Source organism: Mesoplodon bidens, assembly GCF_964165515.1.
Source record: "Mesoplodon bidens genome assembly, chromosome: 17".
Classification (NCBI taxonomy): domain Eukaryota; kingdom Metazoa; phylum Chordata; class Mammalia; order Artiodactyla; family Ziphiidae; genus Mesoplodon; species Mesoplodon bidens.
The window spans coordinates 15,997,620-16,024,303 of NC_138174.1; the positions used below are offsets into that span (position 1 = coordinate 15,997,620).

The 26,684-nt window shown below is 39.1% G+C and overlaps 1 protein-coding gene across 1 annotated transcript in view; it reads right to left on the reverse strand.

Moving 5' to 3' along the window:
* Nucleotides 1–26,684, reverse strand: part of WDFY2 (WD repeat and FYVE domain containing 2) — a 170,586-nt gene that overhangs the window by 54,698 nt on the left and 89,204 nt on the right. The window lies entirely within an intron of this gene.

Here is a 26,684-nt window from a genome sequence, read left to right on the forward strand (position 1 = left end):
TCCTGGTCAATTTTGAAGGTAAATCCGATTCAAATTACTTTTCTCTCTGTGGTGCCACAACTGAAATTTTGCAAGGCTCTGGCCAGTGAGCAAACGGATGGCAATCCTCTACTAGGGAAATAAATGAGCTATTTTAAAGATTCTGTTTCTAATAACAGTAGCTTATTTCCTGGTACAACAAGCTTCTCAAGGCTGCATCTTACTCATCCCTATATCCCTATGGCACCTGGCACAGTGCTTTGGTACAGTACGTAGTCAACAAACAGTGAAAAAATGGACATGTAAAAGGTGTCTCCCAATCTGACGAGGTTAGTTTGGATGTCAAATGTACTAAAAAATATCATTTCTATGTAACACATTGTGTGTACTCTTTGTGAGGACACATAGGAGGTGATTTTGTGTGTGAGTATGTTTGCATGCTTCACCTAAGCACATACAGTGACCTATATGTAGAAGCCAACCAAGTGTTTATAAGCCCCAGCCAGGTTTTGAGTCCCTTACCTTCTTTCAAATGCAAAATGCCCATATAGTCTTAAACAGTAGGCTATCAAATATAAGGAAAGCTGCGAAGTAATAAATTGATGCCTTTATCTGAACTTAAAAACAGAACAATGAGTCTTTTCAAAACATTTGGAGGCTTCCAGAATTTCTCCTTGATGACTTCAAGAAACGTGGTGGGAGGACAGACACACAGACTTGTGACTTGCAATCTGGGTATTTACTGAGTTCATATAGTTTGTGTGATTTTTCAGAAGTAAATAATTATACTGTTTTTGTGATAGATGCCACAAAGTTAAATAAAGCACAAGGTGAGGCGAGAGAATGAACATGGTAACAAAGCTTCTCTGGGTGTCTGCTTTTCCATCCCAGCCCTCCTTAAGAAGCTTATCTACAAATGGATTTTCTTCACCATGATTGTCTCAGTAATAACATTATTCAATTTGTCACTTTTAAAATTCGTATCATTATTCCTTCAAGGAGCAGCACTATATTCATTTCTCGTTTCTGAAGAGCTAGACTCACAACTGAAGAGAGAAGACTAATTTTTAAAGAAGTCAAGTTGTTTTCCCATAAGGAGCTTATAGTGTGGGTAAGAAGCCACGCACGTGTCTGAGCAACGGTTCACTACCATCCTTAATACCCGGCAAGAGTAGCTCAACCCTGGGCCCCATACTTTAGAGTGCCCCAAATTTCCTAACAAACACACACAAAACAAATTTCTTAAAGACGATTGTTATTTGAGCAAGTGTTTACTGAGTTCATCTAGTGCATATGCTATTTTGAATATACTGAACTGGTTCTTTAGCTTGGGGAAAAGGTACATTAATTCATTTTGGAAACAGGCAGGGTATAAAATAAAACAACTTGTAGATCTGTGCTTAGGGTTAACATACACATACACAATACAATTACCAGTTCACTGCATAGGTAAACTTAATTTTTTGTTCATTTGTTTTTCCTGTGAAAATAGATACATAATCATGGAGAAAGCATGGGAAATTGCCAGCATTTTTTTCCATTATTACTTTTTTGATCAAAGAAACAATATGCTATTCCAGGAATTGTAAGACGGATGAATACTAAAAAGTCTCTTATGATACCATTTCTCAGAGATAATTATTATGGAAAGTATAATTGGAATAATAAAACAAAATATTAATATCATTTAACAATACTTTTTTCTGGTAACAAATCATGCACATCATTCCATATGAGTACATACTTATCAACTTCAATCTTTTTAATGACTGCATAGGATGTTTTGTAATGTCATTCTACTGACAAATGTTTACACTGCTTCCAGTTTTCCTTATTAAAAAAATATCACATGAACCCACAGCCAGCATCGTTCTCAATGGTGAAAAACTGAAACCACTTCCTCTAAGATCAGGACCAAGACAATGTTGCCTACTCTCACCGCTATTATTCAACATAGTTTTGGAAGTTTTAGCCACAGCAGTCAGAGAAGAAAAAGAAATAAAAGGAATCCAAATCGGAAAAGAAGAAGTAAAGCTGTCACTGTTTGCAGATGACATGATACTATACATACAGAATCCTAAAAATGCTACCAGAAAACTACTAGAGCTAATCAATGAATTTGGTAGAGTAGCAGGATACAAAATTAATGCACAGATATCTCTTGCATTCCTATACACTAATGATGAAAAGTCTGAAAGAGAAATTAAGGAAACACTACCATTTACCATTGAAACAAAAAGAATAAAATACCTAGGAATAAACCCACCTAAGGAGACAAAAACCTGTATGCAGAAAACTATAAGACACTGATGAAAGAAATTAAAGATGATACAAACAGATGGAGAGATATACCATGTTCTTGGATTGGAAGAATCAACATTGTGAAAATGACTCTACTACCCAAAGAAATCTACAGATTCAATGCAATCCTAATCAAACTGCCAATGGCATTTTTCACACAACTAGAACAAAAAAGTGTACAATTTGTATGGAAACACAAAAGACCCCAAATAGCCAAAGCAATCTTGAGAAGGAAAAATGGAGCTGGAGGAATCAGGCTCCCTGACTTCAGACTATACTACAAAGCTACAGTAATCAAGACAGTATGGTACTGGCACAAAAACAGAAATATAGATCAACAGAACAGAATAGAAAGCCCAGAGATAAATCCACACACATACGGTCACCTTATCTTTGATAAAGGAGGCAAGAGTATACAGTGGAGAAAAGACAGCCTCTTCAATAAGTGGTGCTGGGAAAACTGGACAGCTACATGTAAAAGAATGAAATTAGAACACTTCCTAACACCATACACAAAAATAAACTCAAAATGGATTAAAGACCTAAATGTAAGGCCAGACACTATAAAACTCTTAGACGAAAACATAGGCAGAACGCTCTATTACATAAATCACAGCAAGATCCTTTTTGACCCACCTCTTAGAGAAATGGAAATAAAAACCAAAATAAACAAATGGGACCTAATGAAACTTAAAAGCTTTTGCACAGCAAAGGAAACCATAAAAAAGATGAAAAGACAACCCTCAGAATGGGAGGAAATATTTGCAAACAAAGCAACTGACAAAGGATTGATCTCCTAAATATACAAGCAGCTCATGCAGTTCAATATCAAACAAACAACCCAATCCAAAAATGGGCAGAAGACCTAAATAGACACTTCTCCAAAGAAGATACACAGATTGCCAACAAACACAAGAAAAGATGCTCAACACCACTAATCATTAGAGAAATGCAAATCAAAACTACAATGAGGTATCACCTCACACCAGTCAGAATGGCCATCATAAAAAAATCTACAAACAATAAATGCTGGAGAGGGTGTGGAGAAAAGGGAACCCTCTTGCACTGTTGGTGGGGATGTAAATTGATACAGCCACTATGGAGAACAGTATGCAGGTTCCTTAAAAAACTAAAAATAGAACTACCATATGACCCAGCAATCCCACTACTGGGCATATACCCTGAGAAAACCATAATTCAAAAAGAGTCATGTACCACAATGCTCATTGCAGCGCTATTTACAATAGCCAGACATGGAAGCAACCTAAGTGTCCACTGACAGATGAATGGATAAAGAAGATGTGGTACATATATACAAGGGAATATTATTCAGCCATAAAAAGAAACGAAATTGAATTATTTGTGGTGAGGTGGATGGACCTAGAGTCTGTCATACAGAGTGAAGTAAATCAGAAAGAGAAAAACAAATACTGTATGCTAACACATATATATGGCATCTAAAAAAAAACATTCTGATGAACCTAGGGGACAAGAATAAAGACACAGACGTAGAGAATGGACTTGAGGACATGGAGAGGGGGAAGGGTAAGCTGTGACGAAGTGAGAGAGTAGCAATGACATATATACACTACCAAATGTAAAACAGATAGCTAGTGGGAAGCAGCTACATAGCACAGGGAGACCAGCTAGGTGCTTTGCAACCAACTAGAGGGGTGGGATAAGGAGGGTGGGAGGGAGATACAAGGAGGAGGGGATATGGGGATATACGTATGCATATAGCTGATTCACTTTGTTATACAGCAGAAACTAACACAACAATGTAAAGCAATTATACTCCAATAAAGATGTTAGAAAAAAAATATCACATGGTCAATCAATTTATGACAAAGAAACCAAGAATATACAATGGGGAAAGGAGAGTCTCTTCAATAAACTGTTGGGAAAACTGGACAGCCACATGCAAAACAATGAAACTGGACCAGGATCTTATACCATATACAAAAATTAACTTAAAATGGATTGAAGACTTGAACATGAGACCTGACCGTAAGACGCCTAGAAGAAAACATAGGTGGTAAATAAGTTCCTTGATGTTGGTCTTGGTGATGATTTTTTGGATATGACACCAAAAGCAAAGGCAACACGAACAAAATTAAACAAGTGGAACTACATCAAACTAAAAATCTGCACAGCAAAGGAAACCATCAACAAAACAAAAAAGTGACCTACTGAATGAGAGAAAATATTTTCAAATCATATATCTGATAATAGGTTATATCCAAAATATATAAAGAACTCAAACAACTCAATAAAAAAAACACAAATAATATGATTTAAAACTGGGCAAAGGATCTGAACAGAAATTTTTCCAAAGAAGACATACAGATGGCCAACAGGTAGATGAAAAAGTGCTCAACATCACTAATCATGTAGGAAATGTAATTCAAAACCATAATGAGATATCACCTCACACCTGTTAGAATGGCCATTATCAAAAAGATAAAAGACAACAAGTGTTGGCAAGCGTGTGGAGAAAAGGAAACCCTTCTGTATTGTTGGTAGGAGTGTAAACAGGTGCATCCACGATGGAAAACAGTATGGAGGGTCCTCAAAAAGTTAAAAATAGAACTACCATATGATCCAGCTATTCCTCAGGGTATTTAACCAAAGAAAACATAAATACTGACCTGAAAACATATATGTGACTCCCATGTTCATTGCAGCATTATTTACAAATAGCCAAGACATGGAAGCAACCTAAGTGTCCATGGATGGATAAATGGATAGAGAAAATGTGATATATAACTATAATGGAATATTATTCAGCCATAAAAAAAACTTGCCATCTGTGACAACATGGATGGACCTTGAGGGCATTATGCTAAGTGAAACACGGCAGACAGAGAAAGATAAATACCATATGATCATGCTTACATGTGGAATCGTTAACAAAACAAAACAGAACACCCCAAAGAAAACTGAACTCATGGATACAGAGGACAGACTGGTGGTTGCCAGGGGCAGGGCAGGGTGGGATGATCAAAAGGGGTGAAGGTGATCAAAAGGCACAAACTTCCAGTTACAAAATAAGTCCTGAGATATCATGTACAATATGGTGACTATAACTTAAAATACTGCATTGTATATTTGAAAGTTGCTAATAGAGTAGATCTTAAAAGTTCTCATCACAAGAAAAAAAATTTGTAACTGTGTGTGGTGATGAATGTTAGACAGGCTTGTGGTGATCATTTTGCCATATATACAAATATTGAATCATTATGTTGTATACTTGAAACTAATATGTTATATGTCAATTATCTTAGTAAAAAATGAGTTTCATATAAAAACAATCACATAAAATGTACTATATCTCTAGCAGTATTTCAATAAAATAAAGATCTAGAAGTAGAATTGCTGGACCAGGGGATATGACCATTTAAATTTGATAGATATTACCAAATTGACTTTATAAAAGATTTTATCTACTAAACTTACAAACAATATAATGTAAAAGTTTGGCTGAAGCTTAGATTATCTTGTTGGGATTGACCAATCAAAGATATACACATCTTAAATTATTTTACCCATCTCTCTACCCTCCCTTCTTTATATTCAGCTGTCTACATATCTATCATCCTAATTTTTATGTTTTAAGAGCATTTTTAGATTCACAGCAAGATTGAGAGGCAAGTACAGAGATTTTTCATAAAGCCTCTGTCTTCACACATGCACAGTCTCCTTCTTTATCAACATCCCACGCCAGAGTGGTACATTTGTTATAATTGATGACCTACACTGACACATCATTATCACCCAAAACCCACAGTTTACACTAGGCTTCACTCTTGGTGTTATAAATTCTGTGGATTTTGACAAATGTAAAATGACATATATCCACCATCAGAGTATCATACAGAGTATTTTCACTGCCCTGAAAATCCTCTGTGCTCTGCCTAGTCATCTTTCTCTCCCACTTAAGCCCTGGCACTACTGATCTACTCACCATCTCCAAAGTTTTGCCTTTTCCAGATTGCCATAGAGTTGGAATCACACATTAGGCAGCCTTTTCAGATGCGCTTCGTTTATTTACTAATATGCATTTAAGTTTCCTCTATGTCTTTGCATGGCTTGATTGCTCATTTCTTTTTAGCACTGAATAATACTCCATTGACAGGATGTACCACAGTTTACTCATCCATTCATCTACTAAAGGACATCTTGGTTGCTTCCAAGTTTTGACAATTGTAGATAAAGCTGCTATAAACATCTGTGTGAGCGTTTTTGTGTGAACATAATTTTTCAAGTCCTTTGGGTAAATACCAAGGATTGGTGGGTTGTATGGTGGGATTGCAATGAATCTATAGAGCAAACTGGGAAGAAGTGAAATCCTGACAGTACTGAGTGTTCCTATCTATGAACATGGAATATCTATTTGTTTAGTTCTTTGACTTCATTCACCAGAGTTTCATAGTTTTCGTCATACAGATCTTGTACATATTTTGTTAGATTTACACTAAACTAATTCATCTTTTGGGGTGCTAATGTAAATGGTGTTGTGTTTTTAATTTCAATTTCTACTTGTTCATTGCCAATATACAGGAAATGACTGATTTTTGTATATTAACCTTGAATCCTGAAACCTCAATATAACTGCTTATAAGTTCCACGAGTTTTTTTATCAATTCTTTTAGATTTTCTACATAAATGATCATGTTCTCTGCAAACAAGATAGTCTTATTTCTTCCATCCCAATCAGTGTACCTTTTATTTCCATTTTTTTGTCTTATGCATTAGCTAGAACTTCTAGTACAATGTTGAAAAGGAATCATGAGAAGGAATCAATGTTGAAAAGGAATCATTAGCCTTGCCTGGAACCTGATTTTAGGGAAAGCTGCTGGGTTCTCATCACACCTGTTTTTAATGCTCACAGTAATAGATCAAACAATACAGTATATATAAGGAAGAGGTTAGTAATTATCTCCACCCTCTGTCTCAATCCTTTGAAGGAATCAGTGTTTGTTAAAGGTCTGTGGTATCCTTCCACATCTTTTTTTTTTTTTCTAAAGAAAACCCTTATGCAAACATATATAGTTTTTTTGGTTTGTTTTGCTGTACAAAATAGGATCACACTATAGATATTATTCTACAACTTGCTCTTTTCATTTATAATATATCAGAACTATCTTTCCAGGACAAAACACCCTCCAAAATATGGATATGCCATTTTTTATTCAAGTATCCCCCATTAAATGGACTTCATTCTGCTTGTCTCCTATTTTTCACTATTGCAAAAATATGGCAAGAAATGTCTCTGAATGCATAAACATATGAACTAATGTGTATATTGAAAAGATTGCTGGCCTCAAAGATTGTGTACACTTAATATTTTAATAAACTCTGCCTGATCACTTTCTAGATGTATGCAGTATTTCATTTCCCCACCATCTGGCCCTCATATGACAGTATATTTCCCCATATCTCATCAGCCTTAGATATTACTCATCTTTTCAATTTTTTGTCAAATTAATGTACAAAACAGTTATAACTCACTACGGTTTAGTATGTATTACCCTAACTGCTTATGAGTCAGAGCACTTTCTATATGTTTATTTGCCATATTCATTTCTTGTTTTATGAATTTTGTCTTCAAATTCTGCCGCAGCCTTGTTTCCTAAAGAGTAGAGTTAGAGGTGAAACTTAAGTGCTATTTCTTTGTTTGGAGGTGTGATATCAGTGGTCTGAGTGAGGGGGAAGCAAAATGAAGCAGAAAAAGATGAATGGTGTATCACTAAGCTCGGCCGTGTTTCATGAAGAACCCAGCTAGTTCTCCAGCATATAATAGGTCTCTGGACAGAACAAACACCAGAATTTGGAAGAATCCATTGGAGAGGGGGATGAAGAGGGAATTTATCTGCCAGCTCTCTCCTCCCTTGTTTTGAAATTTGATCACAACTCCACAGAACTTATTTCCCCCCTCCTTCTGCCTATCCTTGTTAGCAGCCACTAGGGGAAGTCAGAGTTTAGGCCTTGCCAGAGCTGTATTTCATATAACTCAGAAAGCCACTGAGGATATCTTCTTTGAGTTTTGGTTTAAAGATAGCAAAGCACAGTAGTAGCTACGAGTTCAGAGCTCAGGCACTGGAGCCAAACTGTCTGGTTTAAATCCCAGTTAAGGGCTTCCCTGGTGGCACAGTGGTTAAGAATCTGCCTGCCAAGGTAGGGGACACGGGTTTGAGCCCTGGTCCGGGCAGATCCCACATGCAGCGGAGCAACTAAGCCCATGCACCACAGCTACTGAGCCTGCGCTCTAGACACCGTGAGCCATAACTACTGAGCCCGTGTGCCACAACTACTGAGCCCACGTGCCACAACTACTGAAGCCCGCGTGCCTAGAGCCCGTGCTCCACAACAAGAGAAGCCACTGCAATAAGACGCCTGCACACCGCAACGAAGAGTAGCCCCCCGCTCACTGCAACCAGAGAAAGCCCGCGCACTGCAAAAAAGACCCAACGCAGCCAAAAATAAAAATAATAAATAAATAAATTTAAATCCCAGCTAAAACATGTACTAGTTACATGACCTTGGACAAGTTACTCAAGATTTCCATGATTCAGTTTTCTTCTCTGTAATAGCTTCATAAGACTGCAGTGAGGATTAGTTAATCTTTATGAAGCATTTAAAACAGTGCCTGGCACACAGTAAGTACTCTTTGCGAGCTAAGTTAAATAAATAAATGCTACCTTTGGAAAATGAATTAAGCATCTTACCTTAAAAAAAAAATCTTCTGGAATATAATGAACAATTCTGATTGAAGAATTAGAGAGAATTCAGCTATAAAATCATGAATGCCTGGTCCTTTTAAAAATAGCAACTTTTAAACAATTTTTCTAATTTCTAATTACAGTTAGTTATTGGTCTATGGAAGCTTTCTACCTCTTCTTGAGTCAAATTTATTAATTTATTTTTGTTATAAAATCATACATTTTCAGGACTTCCCTGGTGGTCCAGTGGCTAAGACTCCATGCTCCCAATGCAGGGGGCCTGGGTTCGATCCCTGGTCAGGGAACTAGATCCCACATGCCACAACTAAGAGTTCGCATGCTGAAACTAAAGAGCCCGTGTGCCACAACTAAGACCCAGCACAGCCAAATAAATAAATAATTTTTAAAAACAGATGAGATGTAAAGAAAGGAAAGGCAAGAGAAAACTATCATTTGAAAAAAAATCACACATTTAAAAAAATTTTCAAATGTATTACCATGGATATTAATATAATATTGTCCTCTGATTCTTTAACTCTCTTATATAGGCAGTTCTGCTATACCACTTATTCTAAAAACATGAATTTGTTTCAACAGGATTGGTATATTAGGGAACGATCTAAGCAGAGCTCCAATTAACACAGCTGCTTATGCATGATTTTGTCCTCCAGAACACTTAAGTGAATACAGAAAACTGAACCTAGCAGAACCAAGCCACGTAGGAATACATCACACACACACACACACACACACACACACACACACACACACACACACACACACACACACACACCCCTCAAACATCTACCAGCTACCTCAGGGTATCACCCCTTGACAGCCACACCTATGTTCACCTGGTGTTAAAACTTGGCCTTCTACTTTCAGATAACCTTCTCCCATCAGTTCAAAATAACTCACAAGCTGCAACCTTTTTTTTTTTTCCCCTATTTTTTGGCCACACCGCACGTCATGCGGGATCTTACTTCCCCAGTCAGGGACGGAACCCACGCCCCCTGCAATGGAAGCGCGGAGTCTTAACCACTGGACCGCCAGGGGAGTCCCAGGAGCTGCAACCTTTCTGAGGTCCACTTCCACAAGCAAATTTCAGGTTTTTTTCCAGGTGAAGTTCTGTATATATCGTAATGTTTATGGATTCCCCAACCATTTAACACACGTGTAAAAACTGTGCTATAGCATTTTAACGAGTGTCCTATCTTTATTGTTTACATATCACCGGCAAAGTTGGTTGGTTTTTGTTGTTTGGACAAAGTTTTTGAGTATTGTGTCCCTATTTTCCCCATATGTCCTATGGTTTTAACTGTGTGATTCTTCTGCACAGTGCAGTGATTTTAAAAAACATACGTTGTGTTATAGCAGAATTAGGTGGTTACAAATATAATGTGGTTGTATCTGTTTTCTTATGCTTAATAGCATCTGCTTTTTATTTTTATAGTTTTCCTTAATGACACATGCTAGGAATTTATCTATTTTATCAGTACTTCCCAAAACCCAGCTTTTGGTTTTATTCGCTGTCCTTTTGTCTTCCCTATCTCTAATTTCAGGATTTATTTTTATAATTCTCTCTTCCAACCTTCTTTTGGTTTATTTTTATCCCTTGTTCATAAATTAAACTGAATGCCTAGGTTCACATGTATACATCTTTATTTTAAAGTAGTAACATTTTAAGGCAAAATTCTCTAAATATAGATTTGACTGTATTCCATAGGTTTTGATACAAAGTTGCTCGCTTTTAAAACAATTTCTATATTGTTTTATGAAATACAGAAATATATCACTTATATATTCATTTCCTCTTTAAATTAGGAGTTCCTTAGAAAAAAATTCTTAATTTATAAGCAGTTACATTTATGCCTATTTTTTGTTAATTTCTAGTTTTATTAGCTTATATTCAGAAAACATATAACATTTTTACTTTTTAGAATTTACTTAAGATTTTTCTTTGTGGTCAAGATTAATGATTTTATAAGTGTTCTGTAGATGAGAAAAAAAGTATTTTATCCAAAGTTCTAGACCTATTTGTATATCCGTCCAATGAAACTTGATGATAATTTTCAAATAGTGTATATTTTTACTTATTTTTTGGTCTATTTGAATTTCAAATTCAGAAATACCTGCACTAAAGAATTGTGCTTTATTTTTAATATTTAATTTCTGATTATAAAAGTAATATGCTTACTATAAACAAAAACTATAGAACAATATCAAGAAGGGAATTTAAATTATCTATATCTCTACCAAATAGTGATAAATATTGTTAATATTTTGATTATTTTGTTCTTCAGTCTTTGCACTGGTATACATAAGAACACAACTGGAATAGTAGTACTATTGAAGCATTTCCCATGTTATTAAATATTCTTTGAAAACGTAAGTTTAATGGCTACATAATATTCCACTGGAAGGCTATATAAGATTTCAACTAATTAGTCCCTGACCATAACATTTCTAAAACACCAGTTCTTATTACTATAAAAAAAATGAGATTATCTTTATAAATAATCTTTGTCTGTTTTTTTTTTTTTTTTTTCTTTTTGCGGTATGCGGGCCTCTCACTGTTGTGGCCTCTCCCGTTGCGGAGCACAGGCTCCGGATGCGCAGGCCCAGCGGCCATGGCTCACGGGCCCAGCCGCTCCGCGGCATATGGGATCCTCCCAGACCGGGGCACGAACCCGTATCCCCTGCATCGGCAGGCGGACTCCCAACCACTGCGCCACCAGGGAGGCCCTCTTTGTCTGTTTTTATGATGGTTTTCTTTGGATGGTTTTCTAGAAATGGAATTATTGATATAAAGGTACAAATAGTTCTAAAGCTCTCATTGCATATCACCAATGCTTTTTCTAAATAGTTTGTGTCAATTTATGTCCCCTCTTTCAGTGTACGAGAGCCTATTTTATTCAATTCTAGCCAATTTGTAATTCTAAAATTGCTATTCCTTAGCTAAAAATAGAATTAAAAAACTTTAACACTTTAAAATGTTTATAAGCCCTTAATATTTCCTCTTTCGTGACTTTTTCTGCTATCTACAGGATTTTAGTGTTTTTATCTATTTGTATATGCTTATCACAGATAGTATCCTTTCTCTATCATATTTTAAGCAACTATTTGTTGTTTTCATTTAAATTGTATTCAAGCAGCTTTTTCAGAGTGAGAAATTTTGAATTTTATGTAATCAAATATGATATTTTCCTTTGTGATTTCCACTGTTTTAAGCTTACATGTTCTTCCTGATAGAGACTGTTTATAAATGCCCAGTCTGTTTACTTCTAGCCTTTTGTTTTCCTTTTTTAAAGCTTTACTTTGTACATTTAAAGGTGCTTTAAGCTCCTGGAATTTATTTTGGTATAGGACAAGAAGTGAAGATTAAAATCGAAAATCGATCTTTATCTTAAGAGAAAACCAACTGCTTCAGCACTATTTATTTAAAAACTTTTCCCATCCACAACTAATTTCTAATGTCTTCTTTACCATATTTTATGTTCTTACATATAATTGGGTCTCTTCAGTAGTTATCTAACTCTGCTCTATCTATCTGCTATTCTATTCTTGAGTCAAAATGAAAATGACTTAATTACTGCAGGTACAAAATATGTGTTAAAAAATATATATGTGTTAACACAGAAGCTATGTGTGTCCTAATTTCTCTTCTTAAAAAAATGTAGCTAGATGATCATTATAATAACCTTTTTTGTGACAAAAAGAAAGATCACATTAAGAATTTTGATTGGAATTGCACTAAATCTCTAAATTCAGGAAGAACTGACATTTAAAAGTCTTCTTTTATGTATATTCACAAAATTTTATAATTTTCTTCAGCAAAGATTCACATATTTCTTTTTGAGATCATATTTAGATTTTTGTTAATTTCTGTGAGTGGGATTGTTTTTTCATTCCTCGGTAAACTGAGTGAAAAAAAAAAGACAGATTTATGATTGCTGTTTTTGGACTAAAACTGAAAAACAGTGATATCACAGTTCCTGGGAGACACTATTAACCCACTAAAAATCTTGATTTGTGGCAGCTACAGTGACATGATCAATACAGGAGAGGGTACAAGGTTACATGGGACATTTAACACAACTGTAACTGCCAAGGCAGAATGAAGCACCATTCCGTTCCTAAGATTTAGAAGGAAAGGGAAAAGGCATGCTTCAGATCAAATTAAGGAAAGATAAGAAAAGAGAGAAAAACTGGCAAGACTGGTTACGTCCCAATGTTAAGGGCTGTTACTGATAGAGCTTTGGGATGGCGGTGCAGCAGAAAATAAAAATGGAGTAATGCCATTAAGCTTCTTCATACATTTGTCAGCACTTTTCTACTACTCCTCGTCTCTTTGAATTCCTATGAAAACCAGGTCCTGCAGAATGAGTCAATCAGATGGTAGTATTTCTTTATTTGGGCAACATCGTACTGAAAGGAAAAGTTGCCAATATGCCCTGTCATTAAAGACTGTCAACAAGGCCTGTGCTTGTGTACACAAATGCCGTTCTCGACCCTCTCGAGGCATGTTTCGCAAGAACAATGATTATTTCCTGTGGGTTTATAAAAACTCATATGTCAAGTAGATACCAGGGCTCTTATTTGGTAACAGAGGTCACCAGCTCAGGTCAACTTCACCTGAGTCAAGTTGTTCCTCAGCTTTTTGTCAATCTAAGTAAGAGGTCAAGAGGCAGTACTTTCTGTTTTCACTCAAATGAAAGGTATGTTTGGGCTTTTTTTCTGGTCATCCTTAGACTCCTACACATCACAAGTTCCAGGGATGTCCTGGATTCTTCTGGGAAATGCAGGAAATAACGGAACAGCAGACTAGGATCCAGAGTGCCATGCTGCAGCTTCTGGTTCCATCCAGGGACCAGGCAGGCATGACAGGAGCACAGTATGGCCCAGGTGCTGGAAGAAACGAAAGTATCCGCACCCCTTCAAAGACACCCCAATTTTGTGTGAATGTCAAGGCAGCAGCCCTCACCCTAGACCAAGTATATTTCCTGACCAGTTTTCTTTCTTTCTTCCTCCTTCCCTCTCTCTCTTTCTTTTCTTACAAAGTGATGTTCAACCACTGCAAAATATAAGAACTTTTGAACAATCGATATTAATTAAATTAGCAAGCAAGGGGCTTGCCTCCTCTGCTGTTCCCATGGTTATCCTGACTCTCTGAGTTTACAGTAAGGGAATGCTACACAGCTCTAAGCACGGCCCACCTGCTCACTTATCAAGCTTCAGTGAAATCGATCCTGAAGAATTCTAATAATAGAACCATGGTATCTTCCACATTAAAAAATATATATAAATATAAAGTTTCTTGCTTTAGTTGAAAGTTTGCCAATGAGCTCTTATTTCTTAAAATATAGCACTACTTGAGGGAGTAGAAATGTCTAAAATCAGATAATTCGCTACTGAGTCTTTGTTGTGTTTGTTGTATATCAGAACATATAAATTGATTTAATGCTTGATAAATCTAATTATTATAAGGAAAACTGAATCAGAGTCTCTGTATAGGTCTTCCTCTTCCACAGGGGGAAAAAAAAAGTCAAACTAACCAGCAAGGTCATACGAAAAATAAACAGGAACTCTTAACTCAGTCCAAACGTGATGAAAAATGAAGGGAGGAATGTCATCAGCTTAACTACCCAGCAAAAGTGTCACAAAGTACACAGCTCTGAGGTACTCCTCTATGTGTGCCTATGCAAAGCCATTACTGAGGAGAGGTAATATATGAAATATATGAAAAGTTTCTTGAACACATAGGTACTACATTTCTGGTTGGGAACAGAGGTGTCTTCTTCCTGCATCTGCCTTCATAAAGTAGAAATTGATCTAAAGCCAAAATCTTGATGGGAAGCTCAATATTGGTAAAATTCTCATTTTACATTTCCATGTAAAATCCATTTCTGCTTCTGCTTTAAAAATGTTCAGGACATTGTCAAATATATTACTTAGTACCTCAATTATTAATTTACATGAGGGTGACTGACATTTTTTATTGTGGTAAAAATACGTAATATTGAATTTACCATCTTAACCATTTTTAAGTGTACAGTGGTGTAAAGTATATTCACACTGTTGCACAATGTATCTCTAGGAACTTTTTCATCTTATGAAACTGAAACTCTATACCCATTAAACGCTAATTTCCAGCCCTCCCCCAGCCCTTGGTAACCATCTTTGTATTTTTTATTTTTTTATGATTTTGACTACTTTAGATACTCCACATGAGGACCATCATACAATATTTGTCTTTTTGTGACTGGCTTATTTCATAAAGCAAAATGCCCTTTCAGAAAGCTTATTTCATCAATGTTGTAGCACGTGTCAGAATTTCCTTCCTTTTTAAGACTGAATAGTATTCTATTATATGTATTTACCACATTTAAAAAAATCTATTCATCTGTCAAGAGACATTACACAACACTGTAAAGCAACTATACCCCAATTAAAAAAAAAAAAAAGAGAGAGAGAGAGACATTTCGGTTGCTTTCACCTCTTGGCTATTGTGAATAATGCTTCCATGAACATGGGTGTGTAAATGTCTCTTCCAGATCCTGCTCTGAATTATTTTGGGTATATATATTCATAAGTGGGACTGCTGGATCATATGGTAATTCTATTTTTAATCTTTTAAGGAACCGCCATACATAAGAAGGTGACTGACTATAAATTCAGTATTAGAAAATTCTTAACTACCCTTATAACTGCCTTCTTTTTTATTACCCAGTTTCATGATTAACAGTGTCTCCTTGTTGCCTTGGCTACCAGGTAGTTCAGAATCAAATTCAAGTCTTAATCATACAATCTGTGCTAGTCCTTATAATCTGCACACTTGTGTTACTCTGTATGTTTCACTCGGGCTCTTTTGGTTGCTGGGAACTCAAACCAGTAAAGAAGAGAGGATTTACTGTAAAGAGACGGGAAGCAGTGGCCACTGAAACCACGCTGCCACTTCTGTCTCTCTCTTGCAGGCTCAGGGCCTCTCTCCTGTTATCTCTGTTTTTTTCTACTATCATTTCTCAACCAACCAGTCCCATCCAACAACTCAGCTTCTGTTTCCTCATAACTGGAGCTTGCATGTGGCCATCACCACCCCTCTGGCCCCTCTCTACGTGACCTTTCAACTTTACCTTCACCCACTGGCTTGCTCTCTTAGTACCTCCAGGCTCAAATTCAAGGCAGGAATCTGACCAGCCTAATTATCTTTTCTCACTCGGACCCTAGCCAGCCCATATAAAGCCCCTAGCCAGCCTCTGGGCTAAGCATCCACTGTAGGAGGTCACCTCCGCAGGAGGAGGAGTGAAGGAGTCTGCATCTCATCCATGGGGTTCTCATTTGGCCTTTTTCTACCAATATATGTCTTGCTCTCTCTTTGGATTTGCTTTCGATATGTGCTTTATTTTTCCTTTCTGCACAAGATCCAAAAAATTCAAATCCCAGAAGGATGATGCTAAGAAAGAACCTCGAAGATTCTCATGTTCTTACTTATGGCTGTCTCCACACTTTACCAATCAGCGGCCTGCACTTTGCACCTCTTAGTTGTCATTTTGTTTAATCAGCAGTTCTCAAACTTTCGGGTCTCTAGTTTCTTTTACTCTTAAAAATTATTTGAGGACCCCATGGGTTGGATCTATTGATATTCATCATATTTGAAATTAAAACAGAGAAAATTGTAGACTATTAATTCATTAAAGTAACAATATTAAATTTATTACATGGTAATATAAACAACATACTTTATGAAAATATCTATATTGTGCAGAACAAAAAATTAAGTGGAAAGAGTGGCACTGTTTTCCATTTTTGCAAATCTCATTAATAGAAGATAGTTGGCTCTTCGTCTCTGCTTCGGTAGAAAATGGAAAAAAAGAAAGGCAAATAGCATCTTAGTATTATTATGAAGACAGCTTTGACCTCACGGATCACAGTTTGAGAACAACTGGTTAAAGTGACTGACCTGACTTCTGGTTTTGATTAACCTTCACTCAGATTCTGCCAATTTGCCTGGAGAGTTGAGTTATTCTTGTTTGTTTTTAAATTATGAAAAGAGGCTTCGCTGGCTACCAAACAATGGAACATTCTCTCCACCCAGGAACTGGGAGGGTAGGAGCCTTTTCCCCCTTCCATGAAGTGCCTAATGGCCCTAATCTTTTCTGACTACATGCATTTTAAGAAGTGGGGAGAAGGAATGCTTTAGCTGCAAACCCCCAGCCTCAGGTCTAAACTTTGTAAGAAACCCTTAGTCATATTTCTAAGAAGACTAACATGTCACATTACTTGGAAGCATCTGAAGCAAGAGAAAAGATAATTGGGGTTTGTGTAGCAACAGCAGCTGTTGGCCTCTCCAGATTCAAAATATCACCTACAAAGAAACAAATTCAGGTTTACAAATTCTTTTGATAAATTCTCCTTCAGATACAGGTTTAGACACAAAACACAATTTCAAGGCTTTTCCTCACATAAACACAGCTCTACCTACTCTCTCTCTAGGCCTGCCTGGGCGCTTAATTGTTTACCTGTCCTCACCTTTCTTTATATCAACAGTAACATGTTTTTGTGCTTTCCCACCCCTAGTCCTCCAGCACCGAATGCAGGTAACCAGATGCAGTTGGTTTTTCAATAATCTCTCTCCCAAGAGGATCGAAGGGAGAGAGAGGGTAAAAGGCAAAAGATACACAAGTTTAGATGTGAGCACTTCCATGGCTGCCTCTGGCAAATTTCAGAATCTTAAAGACAAATGCTCTTGGAAGTCATTCAGTGAATAAGGAATACCCTGCTCAAGGCCAAAATATGAAGCCAGAACACTGATGTATTCCACAAAGCCGCTGAAGCATTCTGCGTCCCCATTACATTGCACAGATAGTGAAAGAGACTGAATACTGTAAAAACATCCATACACAATAAAAATTCTGCCATAATATTAACAGCAAATTATATGGGAGATCAGTTTACATAAAGGCTAGTTGTTCATACCTACTTTTTAAACAAAAAAAGGCTCAAAACTTTTGACAAAATTGTTCTGAACATAAAAGTTGCCTGCTGAAATTGAAAACTGTTTATAGGTGATGTCATGAAGTTTAGTGCAATAGCCAAGGCTGGCAACTACTGTTCCTACTTATGAAAGCAGCTGGTGAAAGAAGTTTGGATCTTTGGTTGTTAAGTTTTGGATTTCTTGAAATTTTAGAGTTTGTAAGGGGTCCTAGCACAGTGACTCATTCTTTAGATAAACTGAAGTCCAGAGACACTAAGGGACTTATTCAAGGTCACAGGTGTACTTGATTGCACAACCCAGGTTTGAAACTTGGGTCTATCTCTTGAATTTTTTATCTACTGATCTTTTAACTCACACCAACCTCAAAGAGGCTCTTCAAAAGGGGACTGAAACCAGGTGAATGTCTCACTGAATTTCTATGAGCAAAGGAAAATATTACAGGGCAAATTCTGAAATCACTCCACTCTTCAGAGAATCTGGATGACAATACAATATACAACAGACATGAAAGAAAGATAAGCACTGAGTACCACTAATACCTCCTTCATTATCCCTGTTTCCCAAGTCTGACACCTTGAAGCAGGACCAAGGAGTATGTCATGGGCACTGACCAGTCAGGACCCAGGCTGGCTGTAGACAGGAGCAATGATGTAAACTGGACCAAAACGAGCTTGGCCTGGGAGTTATCTTCACCAATTACCCTTTCCCTCCACTCAATTTCTCCTACACGTTTAGTCATCAGATTTTCACCATCCTTCTTGAACCCATGCCCCTGCCAGTGCATTTCCAACTAAATGACATTTGTCCTTGACAGTGGACTAAACATCTCTCACTACCTAGCCTCTGCTGGAGTCTCTCCTTTCCCAAGAAACTGTTCCCTTTCCCCAATCTCCAACGCTTTTCAAACCTAACTTTCTGGGCAAGGTTGAATAGTCTGCATTCGTACGATCACCCAGGCAGAATAGATCTTTCCTTTGCTGAAGTTCAAGAGACACTATAAACTCTTTTATGATACTGATCAGAATCTGCATTAAATTAGAGCTATCGCTGATCAGATTATTTTATCCTTCCCTATAGATTTTAAGTTGAAAGGAATGGAATTTCTGTTGTCTTAAAACAGTATCTCCCATAGGTCCAACATTTTTCCCATTATACCACATATGAAAGTTAATAAATATTTAAAAATAAAGGAATAATCACTTCTTGTTTTTTTTTTTGTTTGTTTTTTTTTTGCTGTACGCGGGCCTCTCACTGCTGTGGCCTCTCCCGTTGCGGAGCACAGGCTCCGGACACACAGGCTCCGCGGCCATGGCTCGCGGGCCCAGCCGCTCCGCGGCATGTGGGATCCTCCGGGATCGGGGCACGAACCCGTGTCCCCTGCATCGGCAGGCGGACTCTCAACCACTGCGCCACCAGGGAAGCCCATCTTGTTTTTTTAAAAAAAGAAATATGTCAAGATTTTAACTGTACTAATATTATAAACACTCCTACCTCAGGTTCTTTGCACTGGCTGTGCCTCTCTTTTAACACTGTTTTCCCAGGGACCTCCCTGGTGGTCCAGTGGTTAAGAATCCATCTTGCAATGCAGGGGATGCCAGTTTAATCTCTGGTAGGGGAACTAAGATCCCACATGCCACAGGGCAACTAAGCCCGTGCGCTGCAACTACTGAGCCCGAGCGCCACAACTAGAGAGCCCGCATGCCACAACTACAGAGCCCACGTGTTCTGGAGCCCACGTGCCACAACTAGAGAGAAGCCCGTGCACTGCAACGAAGAGTCCATGCCACAACAAAAGATCTTGCATGCCACAACTAAGACCCGATGCAGCCAAAAATAAATAAATAAATAAATTTAAAAAGTATACAGAAGACAGGGGCTTCCCTGGTGGCGCAGTGATTGAGAGTCCGCTTGCCAATGCAGGGGACACAGGTTCGTGCCCCGGTCCAGGAAGACCCCACAAATCAATGTTTTACTTCCTAAGTCAATAGGAAAACAGAGTGATGTGTTGCTTTTTAATGTTAACTGTCTCTAACCATGGTCTCTGTGCTAAAATGTTAAAGTATCTTTTTCTGGATTGAAATTCACAAATTTTCAGCCCTGAACATTATTCAAACCAATAAATATGCAGATAGCAAGTAGTGAGCAAAAGTAGAAAGCAAACATTACGTATAGTTAACAGTGCTGTACAATATATAGGAGAGTTAAGAGAGTTGAGTCTCATTACCAAGGGAAAAAAATATTTTCTTTTTTCTTTTTTTCTTTCTTTTCTTTTTGTTGTATCTATATGAGATGATGGAGGTTAGCTGAACCTATTGCGGTAACTGTTTCACAGTATATGTAAATCAAACCATCACGTTGTATGCCTTAAACTTAGGGTGTGACGTATGTCAATTATTTCTCAATAGGACTGGAAAAAATTACATATAAAATCAGTTTTACTAGCCCAAAATGGTGCTCACAAGAAACAAACTGGTTTAAAAATTATGAGTTTTTAAATATTATCTTTAAACTGAGGTGGCAAATAATTGCATGAAAAATAATACTCTTTAATTTCAGATATAATTATTAACCTTACCAAGAAGTAAATTCAAGTTCATCTTTTCTTGAAATGAACAGAATTTCTGTTATAAAAATAATGATTACCAGTTTTTGAGGCCTTTATATAAATTACCTCATATAATCCTCAAAACAACCCCACAAGGAACGTATTATTATGCCCACTCTACAGTGCATAAATTGAGGTTTCTGTGAAGTTAACCAACTTATCCATCATTATTCAGCTGAAAGATGGTAGGGCTGGAATTCAGATGCAGTTCTCTCTGGGAGCCAAGTTCACGCCTCAGCCACCAGGAGGTCTACCCTTGCTATATGAAGGCAGTGTGTTAACAATGATTTTTCCCACGAACTCTGAGTAAGCTCTACCTGATTAAGGGAGGGAAAAGAATTAAAACACCGGCTTCCTCCATATCAGAGAGCTGGTGGCAAATGAGGGCTTCTGTAAGGATGACTAGAAAACAAGAATGCAAGTGAAAGGAGAAAGAGCTTCTGGATGAAAACATGGAGGAAACTGGTCTGGTTTTTATTCATCTGGAAACTATTGCTGAGCTTCCAATTCATGCAAGCTCTGGACTGGGTACTGGAAACGGCCACGTACAGAACGTGGCTCCTGCGTTCAAGCTGCTTGGGCTAACAGAGGTCAAGAAAACAAGGGAATCAGCACTGACTGAATCTGTCCTATATACCAGGTACTTTTAGGAACTATATATGTTATTTAATACACAATCATATAGATGAAACCTACATGTGAACTAATAATTATCACGTAAATTCTGAAGTAGAAATGTGAACTAAATGATAGAGAACTCTTAAGAAGAGCCTTTGGTGCAGTGGTTAAGAATCCGCCTGCCAATGCAAGGGACACGGGTTCGAGCCCTGGTCCGGGAAGATCCCCCATGCCGCGGAGCAACTGAGCCCATGCGCCACAACTACTGAGCCTGCGCTCTAGAAACCACGAGCCACAACTACTGAGCCCGCGTGCTACAACTACTGAAGCCCGTGTGCCTAGAGCCTGTGCTCCAAAACAAGAGAAGCCACCGCAATGAGAAGGGTGTGCACCACAACGAAGAGTAGCCCCCGCTCGCCACAACTAGAGCCCGTACACAGCAACGAAGACCCAACACCACCAAAAATAAATAAGTTAATTAATTAAAAAAAAAACTTAAAACAAACAAACAAAAAAAGAAGAGCCTTTGGCGACTTCCCTGACAGTCCAGTGGTAAGACTTCCCGCTTCCACTGCAGGGGCCGTGGGTTTGATCCCTTGCTGGGGAACTAAGATTCTGCACGCTGCACGGAGTGACCAAACAAAACCAATTGAGGATGTGTGCGTGTGTGTTATAAGTTTAAAAAAAAAAAGAAGAAGAGCCTTTGAACCCCATACCCTGGAGGTAGGGCGACCTTCTCAGAAGAATGTGTTTGGGGCTTTAGGCTACTTCTTAAAGGTGGGAGAGGAGTTTCTCAGGGCAGGAGGTCAGTAAGGGATAACACCTCTTTTTTAGCAAGGGGACCCCACGTACAAGGGCAAGCAATAAGCCTGATATTTGGGTAGGAGAGTTGTGATATATAGGGCTGACAAAGTGGGCAGGAATCAAGGAATTTGGACTTTATCCTTCTGGAAGTTATGGAGAGTTTATACCCAGAGGAGTGGCCTAATTACACTAGAATTTTGGATACCTGATGGCAGAGTAGCCGGGGGCTGAGACAAGAGACAGGAGGACCAGTCTGGAGTATATTGCAATGGTCCAAGCAAATGCTGTGGCAGACAGAAACCTGCAAAGTCCTCGTGGAAGGAGACAAAAGGGGAGAGTCTGGAAGCAGCTCTGAGATAGTCAGGCCAGGGCAGTATTGCTGTGAGGTTTGGGGGAAAATTTGGACCTACTCTAACTCCTGTTTCTGGTTGGGTCTACTTGGTGATGCCATTTACTGAACGAATAAGGAGAAAGAGCATATATTGGGGAAAAGAGAATTATTTCTCGTTAGAATATGCTAAATTAGAGGTGTGCTGGAGACTCCCAGGTAGGAGGAATGCCAAGTAAGCAGCTGGAGTCTGAGTTCAGGTCCAGGACAGCATGGGCCAGAGCCTTGCAAGCTGTAGGTGTAGGATAATTACAGGAGGAGATCACCGACAAAGAGCAGGCGGCACAAGGTAGAACCCTGGGGAGCATCAGCATCTAAGGCTCTGCCAGAGAAGGAAGAGCCGGTGGGAAAGCCTGGAGAGAGCTCAGGGTTCACAGCACCCCACTAATTAACCAGCACCACTCACCAAACTGCAGGTACCCTTCTAGGTCCTTTCTTTCCCATCCACGACAGATGAGCTTCGGGAGGAAGAACCTGCTCTATTGTTTTGACTGCACTCCAATAGAGCAAACCAGCTGGACCTGAGCAATTGCAGCCAATAGAAAAGCTGTGCTGTTTGTTCTACGTGGGAATATAGTTAGCAGTCTTTTTGCAACTGTGTAAATTGCTTCAGTGAGCGTATGGTCTAATACTGATGTTTTCTTCCTACACCAAATGAGTATTTATAAAAATGCAACATTTGCTGGTAACTGAGAGCAGAGTCATCCTCCCTCTCTAAGGAGGCGAAACTGGAGATGAGTAGATTGTGGCGCCTACCAAATTCAAGATGTGGTGCTGGAGGAGCGGTAAATACATGGGGAGGGGCATCCACTTTGGAAACAAAAACCCCTCTGGGTTACCACCGCCCTGAGTCAGAAACATCCAACCACAGTGAAACTAAGAAACACAAGCCCGGCAGTGAACACCAGCACTGCACCCCAGGGACCAGGGCGTACCTAATGCTACTCCCCTCTCTGCTACCATAAGCTTCTAGCCGGCAAGGGGGTAGCCTGCTTCCAAGACTATCAGATTAAAGAGTAGGTGTAGTCACACCAGGTGGTGGCAATCCAGCAACCGGAGGGGCTATAAAAGAATAACTGCTTCCTTCACACATGTTGGCTCTAGTGAGTTCTCAAGCTTTATTGCAAAGGAATAAATGTCAGATGGTTCTTTTAATTTCTTTTTTTAAAATTTTGTCTTAACATCTTTATTGGAGTATAACTGCTTTATAATGGTGTGTTAGTTTCTGCTGTATAACAAAGTGAATCAGCTATACGTATACATACATCCCCATATCCCCTCCCTCTTGCATCTCCCTCCCACCCTCCCTATCCCACCCCTCTAGGTGGTCACAAAGCTCCGAGCTGATCTCCCTGTGCTATGCGGCTGCTTCCCACTAGCTATTTATTTTACATTTGGTAGTGTATATATGTCAATATGTCAATGCCACTCTCTCACTTCGTCCCAGCTTACCCTTCCCCCTCCCCGTGTCCTCAAGTCCATTCTCTACATCTGCATCTTTATTCCTGTCCTGTCCCTAGGTCCTTCAGAACTATTTTTTTTTAGATGCCATACATATGTGTTAGCATACAGTATTTGTTTTTCTCTTTCTGACTTCACTCTGTAGGACAGTCTCCAGGTCCATCCACCTCACTACAAATGCTGCGGTCAAGGTACTCTGGGAGGAATGCCTTAAAGGTAATTGACATGGAAATGCCACCTCAGCTCCTCTGGGCTCTGAACCTTGCCATCTAAACGACAGTGACATGAGAACCGTGGTCGGGCTCTATAGTCTGTATAAGAGATTAACTCAAAATAAAAACTAGCAAAGTATGTGTGCACACAGAGAATATTATTCTCACACGTCTAGATGGAAATGGTTAATAAAAGATTTGTGATACAAGACTGATCCCTAGTGTTGAAAGAATACTTGCAGGACCATAGATAGCTCTCTGGACATCTTGGCCTATAAAATTCAGACTCCCAAATGAACAGAAAGTGGTAGAGCTCTCAATGGCTGGTAACTCACTGGGGTTAGTCAGTCCACTGGAGGAAGGGTGACTCTTGTGATGAAAAATGTGCTACATTCTCTGCAATCTTTAGGGTCCTCTCAAAGCTCAACCTTTTCCTGAGGGTGATGAATGATAATAACTTGGATAATAAACTTTTTTTGCAGAAAAAAATAGTATTTGATAGCCCATGTTTTACAAATCAGTGGTAAATTACTGTAATGATGCAGCAAAGATGGAAGATGGAACCAGAAATAAGTTGAAGCCTCCTAAGGAGTGTTCCATCACTAAGACATTTCCTCCCCTGGTAACTGGCCTGCTAAAGCCACATGACAGAGATTTTAACCAAAGCTTTCTAGTTCCTGCCAACTGAAGACGCTGCTGCCCCTGGTGACAATAATGTTGATAAGAAGCTAATGTTGATGGGGCACTTGATGCATACCAGCCCTGTCCTAAGAGCTTTACGTGTATGTCATACAATCCTCATCACAACCCTGTAAAATGGATACAATTATTATCCCTATTTTACAGTAAGGAAACTGGGGCACAGAGAGTAAAGCAACTAGCCCAGGGTGACACAACTTGTGGGTACACAACTGCGATTTGACTCCAGCAGTCTGATTTCAGACTTAACCTCTTACATAGTGTCTTAACCTCTCTATATTGTCAACCTGATAGACTCTATCTACTCATTCACTCACTCATTAATTCATTCTATAAATATATGCAGAGCGCTTCTAATTCATGGGCGCTGTATTGGATGTTAGGAATGTAAGAGAGTCAAGCGGACATAGCTGCCGCCTTGAAGAGCTTATGCCGGATACATGCAATAATCAAATAATCACATGAAAGACATAAAATACAAACCATGACAACTGCTACAGAGGAGGGGCGCTCAATGCTATGAACACTTATAATGTGGGGACACGAACTGCTGGAAGATCAGGGAAGACGTCCCCAAGGAAAGGAAAAGTAAACGGAGATCTGGAGGATGAGAGTTAAGTAGGCGAAGAGAAAGGAAGCACACTCCAGGCAGAGGCCCTGGGAACGGAGGGAACAAGGTGGGCATAAGGAACTGAGAGTGGCAGCTAAGTCTGAAACTCAGGGAGGAAGGGCACTGCGGAAAGCGCGGCTGTGGAGGACAGGGCCAGACCCAGTAGGGTCACATAGGCCATGGGAAGAATTCTGGCCTGTGTGCTAAGAGCAGAGGGAAGCCTGAGAGAGGTCTGGCAGAGGATATGTCAAGATAAAATGTGTATTTTGAAAAGATCCTTCTATAGCCCCAATATAGAAAACAGAGTGGAAGAGGCAGCGCAGATGTGGGATGACCAGTGGCGGGGGGGGGGGGTCCAAGGAGACGATGGAGCAGGATAATGACGATGGTGGTGGTGGTGATGGTGACGATGACGATGATGATGATGAAGAGAGAGGGGAGCTGAGAGGTATTTAGGGGGCAAAAATCCATAAATAATGTACTGGACAGAGTCAAGGGAAAAGGAGGAAAGTAACTCCAAAGAGCCCTGGCTCGTGCCACAGGATGGTCAGTGGTTACAGTCACTTAAACAGGGGACACTGAGAAAGACCAGGTGAGGAAAAGACCAGAGGAGGAAAAGGAGTCTGATTTTAGACCTGATGAATTTGAGGTTCTTCTGAGATATTCAACAGAAAATATTAAGAAGGAAGTTGGAATTTCAGAGAAAAGGTCTGGACAAAGCTTAAAAGTTGAGAGTTACGATCACATGGGCAGCAAATGCAGCCATGACACTGGCGAGGCTGCCCAAAGAGAGGAGAGGTGGGGGCCTAGGAGGGCAAATGTTGAGAAACTCCAACACTGAACCAAAGCTGGTCCGAGGACATCCTGTGATGGAAACAGAGACAAAACAGCCAAGGAACAGGAGGAAAGCCAGCAGAGTACTGTGTCGTGGATAGACATGAAGAGAGTATTTCAGGAAGAAACAGCAGAGCTAAGTGCTGCTGGGAGGTCAAACATGATGAGGACCTAAACATGTCAGTTGTACAGATGCATGTGGAGAGCTTTTATAATCACAGCCAGAGCTGTTTGGACAGATTGATGGGACTGGAGGCCAGATGGCAGTGGTTTCAGTAAAGAGGGGAAGGAGGAAATGTAGACAGCAACTACAGACAAGTCTTTGGAGGGCTTCCCTGGTGGCGCAGTGGTTGAGAGTCCGCCTGCCGATGCAGGGGATACGGGTTCGTGCCCTGGTCCGGGAATATCCCACATGCCGCGGAGCGGCTGGGCCTGTGAGCCATGGCCGCTGATTCT